This window comes from Macrobrachium rosenbergii, chromosome 4 (genome assembly GCF_040412425.1).
Source record: "Macrobrachium rosenbergii isolate ZJJX-2024 chromosome 4, ASM4041242v1, whole genome shotgun sequence".
Lineage (NCBI taxonomy): Eukaryota > Metazoa > Arthropoda > Malacostraca > Decapoda > Palaemonidae > Macrobrachium > Macrobrachium rosenbergii.
Window position 1 is genome coordinate 19611701 of NC_089744.1, and position 18950 is coordinate 19630650.

Here is an 18950-nt window from a genome sequence, read left to right on the forward strand (position 1 = left end):
ATATATATATATATATATATATATATATATATATATATATATATATATATATATATATATATATATATATATATATATATATATATATATATATATATATAATGATCACATTTTTAAGAGCTCCACCTAATGTAGTGAACTGGGTATTTTATGATATTTGTGGCTAATGTTTGTGAATATAAGAAAAACCCTCGGTGTATAAGACAAATTCAAAATTAGCCACGCGTTACAAATTTACCAGGTCAGCTGTTATGGTGAAGATGGGTTGATATCGATTCTTAGTACAAAACCTGAGTTCGACTGGCATGTACAGCAGAGTCGATGTCAACTTGTCAACTTATACCTCTCCTGAAAACTGGTAACGAAACATTTATTAATCATAATTCCTCTTGGATGTAAGTTGTTATTCCCGAGGCGTAGTGAACTGGATATTAAAGTATATTGGTGGCTTAATATGTATCTATATCTATCTATCTATCTATATATATATATATATATATATATATATATATATATATATATATATATATATATATATATATATATATATATATATATATATATATATATATATATATATATATATATATATATATATATACATATATACACACCACACATATGTAATCCACATGATCATATTTTTTAGGTTACACCTTCCACATACACACACATATATATGTGTATAATCCTGATGATAACAGTTTTCATAGCTCCATCTAATAATATCGAAACAGGATTCGAATATCAGGCGATGATCGAACAACATGATCCGGTTTCAGTAAATTCATTGACCACTGTTCGAATTAGCCGCTAATTACATCACTTACGACAGATATAAATGATTATATAATGCCACTTTGTCTTCCTACCTTCTCAATTTCCCCAAAATTTTGGGATATATTTATCACTGCAAGCCCTGAATCTATATGGCAAATCGCTGAAGGTGGCCTTTTACCGTAGCAGATTACTAACCTACGCACCTTTATTATTAGTAATAATAAATTTAATTATAAAAATTACCTTGCATTCATAGGTGCGAGTTGATAAGCTCACCGTTGAATCACTTTAACAAAAGTGTTCTATACTATTTTTGTCTATGACCGTGTCTTGTAACGCCATGTTGCATTAACTAATAATAATGATAATAATATCCTTTGTTTCAGCTCCGGGCCATATACGATGAACACAATACAGTATACTAAATTAAGTACGCTAGTAAAAAGTAATATTCATGAACTCTTATGCCCAAGCACTGCTGAAGACAACAGCAATAATAATAATAATAATAATAATAATAATAATAATAATAATAATAATAATAATAATAGTTCCAGATAAAGACCAAACACCGATACAAAATTCAGGTACTTTACTAAAAAGGGAGAGTAAATGGCAAATCTCAATAATAATAATAATAATAATAATAATAATAATAATAATAATAATAATAATTTCTGTCGGTTTTCTGATCATCGCCTTAAACTTCTTCGGTGGCGAAAGGGAGACAAAGCGACGTCCCACAAACAGGCAGTTGCAGCGGTCGTTGGCTGTTATCCTCAAGAACAGCTTGTTTCAGCGTTGTTGAGTCTCCAGCTTGGTAAGGCAGGTTTCGTTGATACTAACTCGACTTTTTGTTCATTTGCGTTTAGGATCTCGGCCATTCTGTACTGGACTGAAGGATTGTTGGTTTCGCGTTGTGTGGTTTTACGTACAGTCCTTAGCAGGGACGATACCTTCTCTGACGGACCCTTGTACGTTTTCAAAGTAAGGTTTTTCTTACATTTTATTCTCTGTTTTCTTGTTAATATCGTAGCTCCTGCAGAGTAGGCGAGTAGTTGCTTTTTAAACTTGCTTTCTTGAATGATCTTCAGTCGTATTTTGTTGTATAGTCTTAGTGCGCAGTGTACAAATGCTCCCTAACCTGACTTAAGATTTGTTCTACATTCAAATCTCCTATATGTTTTACTTGCATGTCTTCCGTTTACAATATTCATTTGAGGTCTAGAGAAGCTTGAGCAGTTTCTCAGATATGTCGTGTTGTGAATAGACTGCAATTTTTTAGGCGTGAAGGCGTGCTTCGTTTGTTGGTTTGGTGAGTGGGTACTATTGCCAGGTTTGCGTTTTATATTTATCAAATATTTAGTACGTGGTTCTTGAATATAACGCAGTTGTCGTTTGAAAGTTTTCAGTTTGCGGGTTTTTTTTCAAATATGGGTATTTTAGATTCATTGTTGTAAATTCCTACAGTAAATGTTCAAATTTTTTGTAAAGTATTGTTGTAGATTGACTTTCAACATGGTATTTAAGACTTGGTTTCGAAGCGTATTTATTACTAAGCTGAACTAGATTGCTTTGAGTGGTAATTCTGTGCACTTTGAACCATACTAGCAATCTTATGCAGTTCTACGGATATTTTAATTTTAACTTTATACTGTGATACATTAAGTCTTTCGATGCCATAGGGGTTTAAAGTTTCTTGAGGATTAGAGAGGCCTAACTCGACTGTCATAGCCTTCCTAATATGGGGTATAGTAAGTCTATTTAAACTTAATTGTAGGCTTAAGTGGCAATAAACTAGTAATAACGCTTATCAGTATGAAGCCTTGCTTGCTGCTCCTTATCAGATAGCCCAGATGATTGTAAGCAATAGTCAGCCTTTGGTTCTTTCCACTTCCTAGAACATTTTGGGCTTTAATATATATTTTATTTCAGGTCAGGGTGTGTCGTTAAATAAGCGTGCCACAGTGAGTTAATTGAATTGTCTTGGATGTACCGGTACCTTATGACTAATGGATTAATGGGTGAGTAAGTATTTCTTGTTTTTCTTAGTCGAGTGACTTGAGCAACCCACCAAACGTTTTTTACCTTAATTTTTTCAGAATCAAAAGTAAGTTTTCACTTTTAAAAGTTTAGGCTTTGTTTTAATGCATTTGGTTTATTATTTCAGATTCAAAACCTTAGTTTTGAGAATTTTGAAAATTTAATTTTTAAAATTGCAAAGGTTAAAATTTAACTTTTCTAGCTTTGAACATTTCAAGGAATTTTAGGTTTGTTTCAGCTTCAGAACTTTGTTTTAAAGTATTTTTTATTTATTATTAATTTAGGTATTATAGCATCAAAAGTTTGTGTGGAAGGTTTGTTGGTATAATGTGTGGAAGGTTTGTTGGTATAATGTGTGTGGAAGGTTTGTTGGTATAATGTGTGTGGAAGGTTTGTTGGTATGTGTGTGGAAGGTGATTTTTGAGAGTTTTAGAGTAAAGCTGGTATTTTAAGTTAGTAGATTCAAACTTGTTTATATAAACTTTTGCCTTATGTAGTTTGATCTTTGGTATGTGTGTGGAAGGTTTGCTGGTATGTGTGTGGAAGGTGATTTTTGAGAGTTTGTAGAGTAAAACTAGTATTTTAAGTTAGATTCAAACTTGTTTATATTTAAACTTTTGCCTTATGTAGTTTGATCTTGTAACTTCAGCCAGTTTTGTTTTTAAAATTGTAAAGTTTAGTTTCTCTATTTTGGAGTTTTCAAGTTTTTGAACACTGACAATTTTTATTTCAGCTGCGTCAAAATTAAGTTTTGAGTCTAAATTGAGTGTAAATTAAGTTTTGCGTCTAAATTGAGTGTAAATTAAGTTTTGCGTCTAAATTGAGTGTAAATTAAGTTTTGCATCTAAATTGAGTGTAAATTAAGTTTTGCGCGTAAATTGAGTGTAAATTAAGTTTTGCGCGTAAATTGAGTGTAAATTAAGTTTTGCGCGTAAATTGAGTGTAAATTAAGTTTTGCGCGTAAATTGAGTGTAAATTAAGTTTTGCGTCTAAATTGAGTGTACAGTAAATTAAAGTTTTGCGTCTAAATTGAGTGTACAGTAAATTAAAGTTTTGCGTCTAAATTGCGTGTACAGTAAATTAAAGTTTTGCGTCTAAATTGAGTGTACAGTAAATTAAAGTTTTGCGTCTAAATTGCGTGTACAGTAAATTAAAAGTTTTGCGTCTAAATTGAGTGTACAGTAAATTAAAGTTTTGCGTCTAAATTGCGTGTACAGTAAATTAAAGTTTTGCGTCTAAATTGCGTGTACAGTAAATTAAAGTTTTGCGTCAGTTTTGCGTCTAAATTTGCGTGTACAGTAAATTAAAGTTTTGCGTCTAAATTGCGTGTACAGTAAATTAAAGTTTTGCGTCTAAATTGCGTGTACAGTAAATTAAAGTTTTGCGTCTAAATTGCGTGTACAGTAAATTAAAGTTTTGCGTCTAAATTGCGTGTACAGTAAATTAAAGTTTTGCGTCTAAATTGCGTGTACAGTAAATTAAAGTTTTGCGTCTAAATTGAGTGTACAGTAAATTAAAGTTTTGCGTCTAAATTGCGTGTACAGTAAATTAAAGTTTTGCGTCTAAATTGCGTGTACAGTAAATTAAAGTTTTGCGTCTAAATTGAGTGTACAGTAAATTAAAGTTTTGCGTCTAAATTGAGTGTACAGTAAATTAAAGTTTTGCGTCTAAATTGCGTGTACAGTAAATTAAAGTTTTGCGTCTAAATTGCGTGTACAGTAAATTAAAGTTTTGCGTCTAATGTAAGTTATTCTTTGACCACTTCCGGAGTCCACCTTTGCCGGGGTGGCGATGCCACCTGCCAGGCAAAGGTGGACTTTCACGTTGTGCATGGTGACTTGGTCACCATGCACAACAGGAAGTTCATAAACAAGCATGGTGACTTTGTCACCATGCACAATAGGGATTTCAAACCAACCAACTTCTTACTTAGGTTAGAACTGAAACTTTGATAGTTGTCGTGTAGCTAGGACTTAACGGGAAGTTAGATATGAAACTTTTAATATAGGATTGGCTAGAATAGGGTGAAGAACTTGCTGATTTTATATAGATGGAGGGGTTAGGATAAAGGTAATAAATGTTAAGTCTCTTAAGGATGTTGGGAATAGAATGGGGTAAAAAATGCTTTAGTCAGACCTAGGGAGACATTTGACAGCGCAAGTTATTAATAGCACAGGGTATTACAGTACTTGACCCCTGTGTTTGGTCATGAGATGTAAGTTTGAATGTATTAGTGGAGCTGAGAATAGGGTAGGGTAACTCTGACATACTTTTGTAACTCAGAATTTCATTCACACTAGTAACTAGGAACTAGGCAGGTAATAGGTGTATATTAACGATTTTCTAAGAGGCAAGATTTTTTTTATAAGTCGTGGACTTCTCGGGTATTTTAATAGACTGGTTAATAGTGGAAGTTGTAATTAAAATGTCTTGTTAACGTCGTTCCGTCAATGCGCTCAACATCCCCACTCTCCCCCCGCTCATTCAAGCAAAGCTTTGTTACGAAATAGTTGAGATTGCATTGCATATTTTCGTTGACCCCTACCTTCATCCACCTTTCCTCCAGCGCCGAAACTTGCTTCTGGAACCCCTTTCTTATTCTGAATTCCCCAACTTAATTTTTCGCCCCGTGGGGTTGTGCAGTTTCAAATCCCTTAAGACTGTGTACTAAAGGACGAAAGTTGCCAGATAGTGCCATGCATTGCATGGCACCTTTCATAGTACCTTTCATAGTTAAGTAGCACTAAAGTTAGATGCGGCTGTTTCATTGTAAGATTGGTGCCCTCTTATATATCTTAAAGGATGACACACACTATCCTGTTGTCTTGTTGGAAGTTTGAAGGAACAATGGTAGTAATATATGGGATTGTTAATGGGAAAGTTTACTCATACGATACTATATTAATTGTAATACTTAGAATAGCTGCTGGGACTAAATGAACAGGCTATTTTCACTTTTAAGAGGGTAGGTATGTCATGGTAACTTTTAGTATATTCTAAAATGAAACTACTTTTCTTATGCACAGACTTGGTGTAGCTGCAGCAGACCATAACATCGACACTAATACTAATGGAAAGCAAAGCTTTTCGTTAAGACTGAATTTCCTGTGAGGATTCGAAGCGCTCTGAATTCTGTCACCCGGAAAACAAGAACTCAACTTGTAGACGTTATGCATGTCCTGTGACTGAAGCCCATCAAATTCGGTTACCCTGACAACTAGAACTCTACTTTAGACGGTTTGCATACCCTGTGAGGATTAGAAGTGCTCTAAATTCGGTTACATAGACAACTAGAACTTAGATGCTGTGCTCTACCAACTATTCAGTTTTTAATCTGACCACTTTGGATATGTAATAGTATTTACATGTATGAAGACCAGCTTAATACAAATGTCTGTAAACCTTTGTCCATTTCTTTAACCCCAAAATGTCATTTGATGGGGTAGATTTTGTAATACTCCTTGAAACACGAATGTCTTATGAAATAAAGGGAATGGTAATTCTTGATTGTTTGGTTAACAGAAGTAAGAAGGGGATACTGATATGAGAAATCAAGTAACTGAAATAATGGTGTTTACTTGCGATAGTCTATGTAGATTTAAACTTCTATTCAGCAAAGTGATATGGTATTTTGATCCCTCTGATGACAGGAATAATTGTTTACAGATCATTCATTATGATCTGGAGATCTCATTCGGTTGAGAACACTTGAGAAGGTGACTTCAGGGATAATAGTTGGAAGTGGAAAATTCACTTTGACATGAGATACCGCCAAGAAAATATTTTAAGGATCTAACGGGGTTGAATAGTCCAAATTGCCATGTAAGGGTTACAATTAAAGTTAAGCAAGCAGCAAACTTTCAATATTGGTAGTGTAATTTGTCCAGGGAGTGGTTATTGCTTATGCCTATAAATTGTTGAAGTTACTGTGACCGTCGATGGTTACTACAACACAGGCTTTAGCGTTGGACTTGTATGTATCGGATAAGTGAGGCAATAGAAATGCAGTATTTTTGCATAATGCAGTGTTTAATTAGTTGGTGGCTTGTCTCTGACTCTGAAGTTTTTGAATGTTAAAGTTGCTCAAAGGGTTTCTTTAGGATGGGGTTGTGCTTCTGGTCCTTAGTTTTGCCAATGTCTTGGTAATACCAATTTATTTATTCCATGGTGATACTTGGTTTTAGAACAGAGTGAACTGGGTGCGCTTTAGAATTGAGAGCGCCAGGACAAAAACTTAAATCGGTCTTCATTTTATCCTGGCTACGATCCGCACAACTTCGGATAGCTAGGGTTAGTCACCTAATTCTGGCTTTACATCTGGTTTTTGTTGTTTGTGCACCGCCACGAAACTTTCTTCAATGTCTATGCAAAAAGAAGCCAGAAAATATCAAAGCACCTTTTTCGTCGGTTTGTTCGAGATACTTCCTTCCATAGAGTAATAACTCTGTTGATAACTACCAATTATTAACCAGCTAACTACTGAGTTATCCGCCAACCGATTACAGAGTTATCACCACGTGAAAACGTCCTAAAATACTTCTGTCTCTTTCCATACTGATTCACCCAAATGATTGGCGCCAATTTGCAGGATTTTGATGTTTTGTCAACCAAAATGAATTGCGCCCGAAAAAAGGTCACATCAAGTCACGGTGGACGGTAATAAAATCGCAGGGATAGTCACAGGAGTCATAATGTTATAGTAAAGTTGTGGTAGAAATCAGAAATATTACCTAAACTTTTTATATACATATATTCTGTAAATGTTCTGGTGTAAAACAAATACAAAGAATTGAGTAAAATCGTAGGATTACATCCTAACAAATATTCATGAAGCAAAAACATTGCAATTACATGATTGCAAATGAAAGCTGATTCCCTGCGAGGCACCAAAACCAATGATAACAAAAACATTTACTTTTGTGGATGAAACCTTTTGAGCACGTCTGGAATAAAGCCATATTCACTGAAAGTATCGGTGAAGTATATTGTCATGTGAATATCTTCATTTTCATTATTTCTGGGATGTATGTACACGGCAAAAGTAAGCAAGTTACTTGATGTTCCTTACTTAGCCTAGACAGCAGAGAGGATTAGCGTATCCAGGTGGCCGAGTATGGACAGCAATTATAGGCTTACAAGATCACCGCATTTTGTAAACAACTTATTTTATTAATATAGGTGAATTTGCTCATTGTAGATAAAACCCTTACTGCTACCCGTTGCTGAATCTATAAACATAGGTCCACATAACCCTGCCTTTAGGCTGAATATAGATTCGTGTGTATTCCATGCTTCTAGAAATTTAACGCCATTAGCTATGTATAAATGTCTATCAGTCAATATTGTAAAAATACAGATAGCTGTTTACACGAGAGGCAGAAAAAGTAAAGTATTTCTACCGGAATAGGTTTAGCTTTGTACTGAAACATATGGGAGTCTTTAGACATAAAGACTGGGAGAAATGGATTGCATGACGCAGTGGATTAGAAAAATTTCAGCTTTTCATTTTAATGAGTCAGTAACATAGAAGTTATTCCCAGACATTGTATGACGTTTTGCGTTGCGTACTTTTGTTTCGGTTATCTTATATCTTACGAAAATAAAATTAAATTTATTCCATCTAGTCGGCAATGAATTAAAATAATTCGATGGAAAAAAAATTAAGTTTGTCTGTACCTCGTCAATGGATGACACTCATTTTCGCCAAGCAATAGGAATCGGACGAGGCGTTGTTTACCATCTCCACAATAACCTCATCATATATATCGTTACTTTCATGAGGGCAGTCGATGTCTGTAAGTAGAGAAAACAGGCTATGGATTGGATAAATTCTGGGGACGCTATATAGAGTTATTACAAATTTGTGGACGGTTTTGGGGTGGGCTTATGTGAGAAACCCTCGATACCTAGTATACGAGAGAGACGGATGGCTTCTCCCAGAAGCCCCAAGTACCGGCAAGGGTTAACCTGATCAAACTACTACACCCTTCCTATGCAGGGTTATCGCTCCCGGACTCCAGGGTTAGACGTTGCTAACGCAGGCAACCATCATCGTAGAACAATGAAAGAACAGGAAGAATCGATTGTAACTATACTCAAAAAAGCCGGAGGCAAATCTAAAGCGAAGAATGATACATCCTCCCAAGACCGAGGTGTAGAAAGATATAGTGGATGTTTGCGCAATATGAAATGACCAAACGAAGTACAATGAGATGTGGAGAGCCTATTCATATCGCTGTTCCTCGTTGCACTTAAAGAACGTGCGACTCAGGACACAACCTGCGGTGACTTTGGTGCATGAGAATTTATTAATCCTCAGCTGATCTTGGTGCTTGCTCTTCGCCTGGCGAGTCTCGAAATCGAGCAACCGGAAGTGTTTCATGAAATACGTTGATCCGTCTGAAGAATTTAGGAAACAATGAGCTTAAAACATCTTTTCCTACAATGTGAAGAAATTAAAAAGACGTCCAAGACAAGGTGAACAACTTGATGCTGTAGCATATTTTAAAACGATGACGCCTTCCGACGGATCCCCGTCGTTCAAACAACCATAGTCTTATGAAATTCCATCTTTCAGGAGGGAATTTAAGTCGTTTCTTTCCGGTTTTGGCGACGCACACTCTTCCCTCTTCTCTTTCCTATCCCCGTCGGGACTGGGCTAGGCAGGGGCATGAAACTGTCACTGTATCGGTCTTTGCAGGGAAAAAATATTCACGAGCAGGCTGTCATTTGGTTTTAATGCATCACCTACGTTTTTGCTCTCAATTTCGTTTGCATGATGCTGCAGATATCTGTGAGGTGTTGTTCGGGATGCATTACTGACGATAAATAAGATTTTCCAATTTCACATCTCATTCAGTCCGAAATTCAAATACCCCTGGTGTCATTAAGGGCCAGAGAAGGGGAGACTTGTCTGCGTTGCCATCTACAACGAACGCTTCCCCAGAAAAGCAGAGGAGATGTGTGCGCATTTGTCCCTTTCGCTACATAAACATCGCTCACACAGTCCTTTTGAGGTTATTTCCCACAGCTGATGGATGGAACACTTAAACCTTTAGACATAATGCGTTGTTGCAGAGCCTTTCATTGAAGGCATAAACTCCGCTCTCGCAATTGCAAAAGGGGAAAGAGCGTTGCGAAGGGACTCTCGAGGTGGAGGAGGAGGAGGAGGAGGAGGTTGAAGAGGAGGAGAAGGAGGAGGAGTGCCGACGAAATGAAACTGGAAGAATGGTTCCAATCACCGACGGGATAAAATATCGGGTCAATACAAACGATCTAACCCCTTTTATATGTAAGAGCCGAGTCAGTATATGCGATTCGAACCCTTATAAGAAGGATTTTGTGATAATCCGAACTTGATTTATTTTTACGCTTTCTCTTTTTGGCAGGAACTCTATAGCACCAATTTCCTCTTTCGCTTGACGCGCTTTCTTAATTCCGAGTTCGCTTGGCCAAATAAGTTTTCCCTGAGGGGAGCGTATAGATATGGTTGTTTAAGAGGAGGGCGTATATTTGTACATATATACATACCTCTCTTTTGCTGTTACATTTCTACCTGAGCCGTATTCTCTTCCTTTCAATCTAATGTTGTTCCGCCTCTGAAATCTTTGTTGTTGCATTTCAAACCAAAGTCAAGCGAAGGTCTTTCAGATAACAATAATTTCATTGGCCATAACTGCCTTCTTTGCTGTGTGATATTTCCAGGGACTTTTCTGTATCTAACAAGACTATGATATGCTTTGAAATCGAAGTACTCAAACACATAAATAGATATTTGTTTGTATTCATATGTATATAGATTTATTATATATTTATATATATACATATATATGTTTATATATATATGTATATAATTATATATATATATATATATAGCCAGAAGACGTGGTAATATTGCAGATATTATTATGTCATAAATCAGAGGCACGTCCGAGCTTTCGGGAATACATACCTTTTCCCATCATCAGGGTCACTTATCTATAAAGACATCAGAAATGCAAAGAAGCCGTCAGAAAACCATACTGATACAGACTAGATCTAAAAGTATTAAAACAGCTATAATTGACAATACCATCATAATGGTTTACGTTAAGCAAAAAAGAAAATAGTGTCTTTAGATTCCAAGGCATATCCTGCCACCATCACATAAAATACAGTGATTTTCAAATACTCGGACAAACAAAAAACAACCATTTGCTTCTGTTCTGTAAGTCGCTCCATATTAACCAACAACCACCAAACCACCTCAGTTCCATTGTTCAGTGCATGTTAGCTTTTAGTTTTCTGTAGAAGAAAACTGTTGTGCCGGCTTTGTCTGTCCGTCCTCACTTAATTCTGTATGCACTCTTCTCTGTCCGCACTTTTTCTGTCCGCCCTCATATCTTAAAAGCTACTGAGGCTAGAGGGCTGCAAATTGGTGTGTTGATCATCCAGTCCAATCATCAAACATACCAAATTGCAGCCCTCTAGCCTCAGTAGTTTTGATTTAAGGTTAAAGTTAGCCATGATCGTGCTTCTGGAAACGATATAGGATAGGCCACCACCGGGCCGTGGTTAAAGTTTCATGGGTCGCACCTCATGCAGCATTATACCGAGACCAACGAAATTAAGTATTTTATAGATAAGTAACCCTGATGATCGGAAAAGTCATGCATTCCCGGAAGCTCGGCTCTGCCTCTGATTTCAGATATAATAATGTCTGCAATATTACCACGTCTTCTGGCTGTCCTGTTCCTCTTAAATTGAAATTGAAGTTTCCTAGAAACGACAACATAACCAGTTATATATATATATATATATATATATATATATATATATATATATATATATATATATATATATATATATATATATATATCTATATATATATATATATATTATATTCTAATAATTCCACAATGCCCTCTTAACTTCTCAAATTCTTCACGCTTTTTTTGGATATGCGAAGAATTCGAGAAGTTAAGAGGGCATTGTGGCTATTAAGGTTACATATGTGTCTAATTCTGATCCCCCACCAGCCGCTTCATACGGAACGAGTCATTACGGAAGAATGTTAAGACATTTACCATTTAATACCTTTATGATGGAATTCTGACTGCTCCGATAGGTTGACAATTCAAGATACTTTAACCACTCAATTAACGAAGATATTACGATGGGTAGTTGACATTTAGGAGGAGCTTACCTCCTTGAACGGCAGGACAAACAAGACGTCTAAACAGAGGGACTCTGGAAAGGTTTGGAGAGAGTTTTATTAGATTCGCCCATCGCGGTTATAAGGTTACTTATTAGATGGAATACCCGCAAAATGATAATAACCCTTGTTGGTCGTTCAAATACTTGATGGAACGTACCGACTGATTTCTATATGTGACCAAGGACTTGACAGTGCGATAATATGCTAGCCCTGATGCAGAATATTGACTAGCTAGTATTCGTAACAGTATTATAACTGGCTTTTCTGTTAAAACAGTTATCCTAGTATTTTTCTCTGCTTCCATTTACCTGGAGGAAGAAAATACTTTCCGTAGAACGAAAAATCTTATTCAACGAATAGCAAATCACACACCATCCTTTGATGTGTCTGCTCACCTCAAGTTTGACCGGTCGCTCTTCCTGTATGGTTGCGGGAATATTAACATTCTCCTCTAGTGTGCGTTTACTTGTAGGCCTGTTTTATCGAAGGATACTGGGAAAAAATGAGACGCAAGAAAAATGTTGCATAAAAAGTTTCCTAGACGATGTTTACGTGGCTTAGCGTAGGTCAACATAAAGAAGGTGTTTGTTGCTAATGTCACTTTCTCTCTGTCTGTCTGTCTGTCTGTCTATTACTCACTGTTAGTGCTACTTTGTTTGTCTGTTGTATCCCTGTTTCTTTCTCCGCTTGTTTACGTTCCTATGTTTGCCTCATTTCTGGTCTGCCTGTTTGTATGATTATTTGTCTATCTGCGCAACATTTCCCTTTCTCTCTACTACCTCCCCAGCCAAAGCCAGCTCCCCAACCTCTCTCTCTCTCTCTCTCTCTCTCTCTCTCTCTCTCTCTCTCTCTCTCTCTCTCTCTCTCTCTCTCTTGACTCTATCCTACATCAAAGGCATAAAGAATCTCTTTCATGAAAAACCCCTTTCTGTCTGCTCCACTTTTGGCCGCCCGAGGCGACAAAGCAGAGATGAACCGAAATTCACTCTTCCAGGAACCTCATAGTATTTGGCCGCGTTACTGATTCTCCAAGGAAGAAAAGTGAGATTTATATTTTGACGGTAAATATTCATAACATGAAGTCAGAGTACGGTAGCAAGGAAGAAACATCATCACGTAAAGACAGAGAAAAAATACTAAAAATGATAAATAAGATTTGATCTGACTATTGAACGAGTTGGGAGGGTCGACGAAAGAGAGATTCCCATAACCTGAAAACTTGATTGTAGGAAGAAAATAGAGTTTTATATTATTACGATGAAAGAAAATCGGTAGCGTATGAAAGAGGTCTTTCAAGAATGTCAAAAATTCGACTTAACCAAGTTGTTAAAACCTGCTACGAAAGAGAAAACCAAACTGTATTATGCAAGTGAGTCGAGCGTCTCTGTAGAGACCGATACATTATTCTGAGAACCTCCTGTTTTCGAGAACACAAGAACGAAAGTCCGTAAGGACAAGAGGGGTAAGAAATCATTCCTTAGAAAGATGCAAATGTCAGAGCGCGATTTACTGTCTGCTTGCGTCTTGGGGAAGGTTAGAAAGACTGAAGAGAGATTCCGCTTGCTTGCTTGAAGCGTCGGGTCCTTTATTTCCATTTCCATCTATCTCCTTTGCTTTCCCTTATACTTCCTGTTTTAGAGGCACTGAATTACTTCAGTCTTTCTTCTGCATTATGAAGGAATTTCAGTGGGTTGAATTTGCATTCTCAGAAAAAACACGGCATTTGATTCTGGTCTTGAATCCGATTGACTGCACGTTTATGAATAAAAATAGAAGCTGTGTATGGGAACTACAGGTGTGATATATGTGGAAGGAGAAGGGAAGAAAAAATGAGAAATGCAAAGAATTTACCTCACGTTTGCTTTTTCCAATAAAATGGACCAAAATACCGGGTGACCATTTGGAGTCTTGTGGCCGTGGCAGGATTTCCCTCTGAGCTAAGGGGCCTCAAAGTCGGCATTTTAATTTTTACATGGAGATGAGGTACAAGGAAAACCACAGGTGAAAAGTTGGTCCACTCATGTAAAGAGAATGAAAGAAGATAGACTGTGAAGAGAATTTTTCGAAAGACATCAGAGGGAGGAGATTAACACCGAGAAAGTTTGGACTGAATGTAGACCCTTGGAAGACGGGTTGACACAGAACGTCTCAGTATCCAGGCAACGCAAGTGCGCAGGCAAGGTAAAGGAGGGTTGCGCAGAGTGTGTGTGTGTGTGTGTGTGTGTGTGTGTGTGTGTGTGTGTGTGTGTGTAAGGGCGTTAACAGCTAATTCACAGAATGCACTATCGATAAGCCTTCTATGGAGTATCATGTATGCTGCAGCTGAAGTTTGGGAACATTTTAGGACAGGTGCACCATTATGAATCAGCTGTTATACAGGGAGAGAGACTGCCAACGACAATGACACCACTGGTTACTCTGTCTGTGGAGATAAGCGATGTTGGGTGTGATCAGTGCTTAGGCGGGTGAATGCCAAGCAAAACTGAAAAAAGGCAAGCCTAATACATTACCTTCTTGCGCCAATTGTAACAGAAAAAAGGCGTGGGTGTATCTATCTATCTATCTATCTATCTATCTATCTATCTATCTATCTATCTATATATATATATATATATATATATATATATATATATATATATATATATATATATATATATATATATATATACAGGGATCTTTCTTAGATAGTGACCCCCAAGATTTTTAACCGGGTATGTATCCACCTTTGCGGCGTGTTTAGTACAAGCCCCGTTGGGGATTACCGTAAAAACATAAGCAAAAGACTGTAAATATCATAAAGATAATGACCCCCAAGAAATATTAGTCCTAGATAATGACCCCCGAACTTTGCCAGGGGTGTCACCGTTTAGGAAAGATCCACACACACACACACACACACACACACACACACACACACATATATATATATATATATATATATATATATATATATATATATATATATATATGTGTGTGTGTGTGTGTGTATGTATGTGTATTCTTCGCGTGTGTGTGTATTTATATGAATACACGCGTGTACGTACGTTACACCATTATCAACCCTTTACATCTTATTATCCTACACTTGAGTTTTGTCGTATTTATTTCACTTCCTCAGATTTCGCTGGTCTTGTGTCTCACCTCACTTGCCTAGGTGTTCCAGAGTCGTAAATTCTTAATGCGGCCTTTGAGGACTGGAAGGGAGACGTTGGCTTCCAGTATATGCTTTATCATTTCCACATTTGAAGATAATTGAAATAAGAGTTACATATGAAGAGCCAGTGGAGTCTGAATTTAGATTACAAGTCGGCAACAGCAGGTTCATTTTGGAGACAGCGACGGACTTGATTTATTTCTTTATGTGAAGGCTGATATTAGGGACAGGAGATGTTAAGTAAGTAAGATACGACAAGGAAGTACAGCACTCACACACACATACGTATACACACACACACACACACACACACACACATATATATATATATATATATATATATATATATATATATATTATACATATGTACACACATATATATAATTATATATATACACACACATATATATATATATATATATATATATATATATATATATATATATATATATATATATATATATATATATATATATATATGTGTGTGTGTGTGTGTATATATGTGTGTGTGTGTGTGTATGTGTGTATGCGTGCCTTTAGTCACTTGTCCCTACTATAAGCCTTCACAAAAAAGGCAAATGATAAAGCATAAACTGGAAGCCAACGTCTCCCTTCCAGTCCTGAAAGGCCGCATTAAGAATTCACGATTCTGGAACACCAAGGCAGGTGAGGTGAGACGCAAGATCAGGAAAATCTGAGGAAGTGAAATAAATAAAAAAAAAAAAAACCTCAAGCCTAGGATAATAAGATGTATAGGGATGACAATGGTGTAACGTACGTATGCACACACACACATACACACCATATATATATATATATATATATATATATATATATATATATATATATATATATATATATATATATATATATTTATATTTATACATATATATACATATATGTATATATATATATCTATATATGTATACACACACACACACATATATATATATATATATATATATATATATATATATATATATATATATATATATATATATATCTATACACTCACACACACATATATATATCTATATATATATATATATATAAATATATATATATATATATATATATATATATATATATACTGTATATATATATATATACATGTATGTATTTATCTGTACGCTTGCTCATACGTCGTTTTGTTTCTGTTCAGTAGGAAAGAGAAGTGCATTTTTTATTTCTTTGTCTTTAGTCTTCATTTTCCTTCATTTTCGGCTTGATAAAAGTCGGGAGAAGGAAGAGTCGGGAAATATGAAAGGCGTCATGCGGAAACATTTAATTTTCTTGGAAAGAATGAAACTCTTCTCAGAAGCAAAAATAATGAGGCGTCGCATCGGTAGTTGTGGGTTTCTGTGAATTATTGTTTGCAACCTCTTTCTTTCTGGCCGTCCTCCAACCCCTCTCCCACCAGGAGGAGGGGGATGTTTCCCCCCCCTGACCCGGCCATCTCCCTCCCAGAAGCCGGTCCTTACTCCAAAATGCGTAAAATTTCAATGAGCGTAATCCCTGGTCAATGTCGCATTCGATATTATTTATGAAGCGATGTCAAGCATTCAGAGCCATCCATTGTACGGCGAAATCACCACTAAAAAAAAAGTTGGTCCTACTACTCTGCTCATAGTAGATATTAATCATAATTAGGATGGACATATTAATGAGTGATTTGGAGAGTACGGCGGCGATTACTCTGCGCTGTTTGTTCGCGATTATACGATCAATGCGGGACCTTTTTGATGGCGTTCACGAATTTAGTTGGCGATCGTTATTGATAGATGGTATTCCGCCAATCTCTCATAATCTCCACCGGTATAAGTCTCTCTCAGGTTACATATCTATATATGTATATATATATATATATATATATATATATATATATATATATATATATATATATATATATATATATATATATATATATATATATATATATATATATTTTTTTCTTTCTATGCATCTTTTCCCACCTGGCTCGGTCAAACACATCGTCCTCTGACAATTGTTTGTCTCTTAGGTCTTCTCTAACTACATCCATCCACCTTCGCTTTGGTCTTCCTCTTTCTGTCCCACTATGCACCTCCATCTGAGTCACTCTCCTCCCTACATATGTCACATCCCTTCTCACCACATGGCCATACCACTGCAGTCTTCTTTCCTGGGCCTTCCTTGATAGTTCTGCGACTTTAGTAGTTCCTTTTATTCTTTCATTTTTGATCCTGTCCATTTTTGTTACTCCACACATCCGCCTGAGCATTTTCATCTCTACCGCATCCAGTTTCTTCTCTTGTACTCTCTTTACCGGCCATGTTTCTGCTTCATACATCAAAGCTGGTCTCACTACTGTCTTATACACTCTTCCTTTAACCTTTATATTGACTCTGCGGTCGCAAAAGGCACCTGACTTCTTTCTCCAATTTTTCCATCCAGCCTGCACTCTGTGTGTTGTTTCTACATCCAAATTTCCATCATCAGCCACTGCTGAACCAAGATACCAAATTTTTCTACTCGGTTCAACCTTGTCCCTTCCATACTAATCTCTGAGTCTTGATATTCATTAAACTTTTTCAGTCTTCCTCCGGATGATCTTTAAACCTCCCTCCCATTTATCCTTCCTTGGGACCTGCACTAGTTTTGACTCCACTTGTCTCCCCTCTGTTGGTGCTGAACAAAACGATGTCATAGTCAGCTAAAACACAGTTGACTTGAACTTTGATATAATTAATTACATAAACAAGTGATCCATTATCGGGTCAAAAGTTTTACTATTTAATTCATATCCGTGATGTCAGACCAACTCGTGGCTGTTATCCATTGTAATGGTCATAGTTCATCATTCTAATCGATTTGCGATTTTTAGTTGTAACTCTCTAATCCATATGTGATATCTTGGACCAACTCATACTTCATAAGTGTTCCTTTACCAGCAGCACCTCCAAAGTGTTGTAGTGAGTACAGAACAGAAACAAAATTTCCAGATTCTATGTAACATGTGCAGTCCTTTCTGCAGAAACGGTGTTTTTCCATCATCTGTGGAAGGAAAATGATTATTAACAGAGTAATGAACGAGGCCTTCTGTTATGAAACCAGACTGTTTTCACCTAACAACAGATCTTTCTTTCTAATTCTTTGAAGGGAAAACAATTCTTTGTCTAAATTTTCAGTTGTTAAACATTAACTTTATGTTCTGTGTTCCAGTGTTTGGAATATCACAGTTTCAGGCAAAAAGTGTACAACATTAAAGGTCATTTCTAGAATAATTCTTCTGGTATCTTTCTAAAACTATACATTTTCGTTTTTGCTAGATTCCCAACATTATTCATTCTTCTCCCAGGCTCTTCCCACCTCTCCAGTAGTTCTTCTGGGGTAATAAATTGCTTAAACCAATTTTTCTTCTTAAAATTGATTCTTTATTTCATTTCCTGCAAATAATGAAATCATGAAGAACCAAGGTTCTAGAATCCATTTCAAAGAATTAATCTAGTATTAGAATTCATTTAACAGGTGTTCATAACTATTATTTCCACCTTTCTCTATCTTTTCATCGTTGTGTAAAACCATTAAAAAATTCCCATTAAACCTGTTTTTTATGGGAGTAGTCTTTGGTGTTCTTGTCAGTGACTTTGCAATTCTGTGAATTTTTCTCTCAGGAAAGGTGTTTCCAGGTCATTATTTTTGTACTGTACATGTCATCTAATGCTCAAGAGCTTTTCTTGTTGTCCAAAGTTTTCCCAGATCATTTTTGACCTTTTTTTTGGCTTTCACCACCTCTTT

General features: G+C 36.2%; 1 long non-coding RNA gene across 1 annotated transcript; it reads left to right on the forward strand.

The window, feature by feature from the left end:
- The first annotated feature begins 1640 nt into the window (after nt 1-1640).
- LOC136838351 (uncharacterized) lies at nt 1641-6225 on the forward strand. Its single transcript, XR_010852950.1, has 3 exons — nt 1641-1767; nt 2716-2804; nt 5850-6225. It is a non-coding gene; the product is annotated as an uncharacterized lncRNA (long non-coding RNA).
- Nucleotides 6226-18950: the final 12725 nt, after the last annotated feature.